At 49.5% G+C, this 2112-nt stretch overlaps 1 protein-coding gene across 5 annotated transcripts in view; it reads right to left on the reverse strand.

The window, feature by feature from the left end:
- The window catches only part of CMKLR1 (chemerin chemokine-like receptor 1), a 55208-nt gene that overhangs the window by 11047 nt on the left and 42049 nt on the right, over window positions 1-2112 (reverse strand). The window contains exon 2 of one of the 5 annotated variants that reach the window (XM_019632838.1): window positions 1472-1553. The exons of the other annotated variants lie outside the window; for them this stretch is intronic. The gene's annotated coding sequence lies outside the window, so the exon portion shown is untranslated. The remainder of the gene's footprint in view (window positions 1-1471; window positions 1554-2112) is intronic. 5 annotated transcript variants of the gene reach the window in all.

The following is a 2112-nucleotide window of genomic DNA, read 5'->3' on the forward strand; positions in this document are numbered from 1 at the left end:
GCAGTGTCACTGGCCCTCATATGTGGGATCCGAACCGGGGCCCTCTGGCATCCCAAGCCAGTTCTTAACCATCACGCCACTCAGCCGGCCCTACACTAAACATTTTAATTGCATTAGCTCGCACATCCCCCAAAAACGCCCAGGAGTGAAAGTGGTACTGCTGTTAGTCCCAATGTAAAGGTGAAAAAGTGAGGCTGATGTCACACAGTCAGCTAGTGGCCAACGTAGACCCAGGTTGCTCGGACTGCACGCCCTGCTCTTCACCACCTTGCTTTCCATGTCTATTCACGCCCTTCCTGACACCCCAAGGACCCCAGCTCCACCCTCTAGGGACACCTCCTTTGATTTCCTTTTCCTAGTTCCCTCAAGGAATCTATTTTCTGTGGTTTTCAGGACAATCTGGCTGAGGTCTGAGGCACACGTGAAGATCATTTGCCAAAGATGACATTGTCCATCACAGCCCAGGCAGGCATGCAAGCCTGTGGCCAGCCTGTCCCCTTCCTGCCCTCAATTCCCCAGAGAGCCCAGGGGGCAGATGAGCTGTGCTGGATCGGCTCCCAGATTCTTCCTGTGACCCTGAAGTCACACCCCATTTGGAACCAGGGTCTACAGCTGGTCTGCTCTGAGGCTCCTGGGACAGACTCCCAAGGTCAGTCGCGGTTGCCCTTTCCTTGGGACAGTCCCCAAAGGTCTCCAGGAGAAAATGCCAGGAGGGAGGTGGGACAGGAGGCAGGAGATCTGCTGTGACACCTGGGCAAGTCGCTTCTACTCTCGGAACCTTTGTGCAATCTGCAAAATGGGTATAATAGTACATGCCCTGCCTACTTCTCAGAGCTGCTGGGAAGACGAGCTATGGTGATAAACATGAGTTTCTGGAGTTGGGACTGGGAGGCAAATGGTTTCTAGATCCCTCTTTTTCTATAATTCTTTTTCTATAACTTTATTTTGAAATAATTACAGACAAACAAGAAGTTGCAAAAATAGTACAGAGAAGTCCCATGTACCTATCACCTGATTGTCCACCATAGTGGCTGGCGTCTTACCTAACTCTGGCATATTACCAGATATTGCTTGACAAGTGAACGAATGAACAAATGGTTGAAAGAACAAATGGATAAGTGAATTCATGCTTTTTTTAGTTCACTGGGTTGATCTGGAAATTAGGAATAATATATAATAATGACAATGAAGGTGTCATGGACCAAACAAAGCACAATAGAACAAAGGGACTTTAAGGGCCCAGAATATGGCCTCACACCCACCAGGGCTGGACTCTTGGCTCCACAACTTACAAGCTGTGTGACCTTGGGCATCTTTGTGTCCCCCTCAAAATTCAGATGTTGAAGCCGAACCTCCAATGGGACGGTATTAGGAGGGGGGGCCTTTGAGAGGTGATTGGGTTGTAAGGGTGGAGCCTCCTCATGAACGAGATTAGCGCCCTTATAAAAGGGACCCCCGAGAGCTGTCTTACCTCTTCCACCATGTGAGAACACACTCTCTGAACCAGGGCCAGACACCAAATCTCACCAAGCCTGTGAGTTCACTGGGTTGATCTGGAAAATAGAAATAATTTCTTGGACGTCTCAGCCTCCAGAACTCTGAGAAGTAAATGTTTGCTGTTTAAGCCACCCAGTCTATGGGACTGTGACAGCAGCCAGAACAGACTAAGGCCTTAGTCTGTTGGTTAGCCCTCTCGAAGCTCAGTTTCAACACAAGGGGCTAAGGCACTGGGGCTAATCTGAGGACCAAGCTCCCGGGTCTCCTATGGGGCTTGAGTAAAGGATGTTGGTTAAGTGCCTGGGCACCGACTGCCTGGCACGTGGATACCTCACCGTTGTTAATTAAGCACTTCCCTTGTGCTGGACAACAGGCCACACACTTCACATGTCTCACCCAGTCCTCACGACAGCCCTCCGGGGTTAGGAAATGATTATACCCATTTTCAAATGGGGACACCAAGGCACAGGGAGGTAAAGTAAGCTCTGTGAAGCATTTTGCAACACTGTGGAGCTTAAGGCCACTATTATTTTTGTTTTTGTTGTCGTTGGTAGCGGTGGCTCCGTCTATAATGAGTGTCCACCAGAGTTTTCTGTTTGTACCCGGCTCTGACCC

This window comes from Hipposideros armiger, unplaced genomic scaffold, assembly GCF_001890085.2.
Source record: "Hipposideros armiger isolate ML-2016 unplaced genomic scaffold, ASM189008v1 scaffold_1185, whole genome shotgun sequence".
In the NCBI taxonomy this organism is placed as follows: domain Eukaryota; kingdom Metazoa; phylum Chordata; class Mammalia; order Chiroptera; family Hipposideridae; genus Hipposideros; species Hipposideros armiger.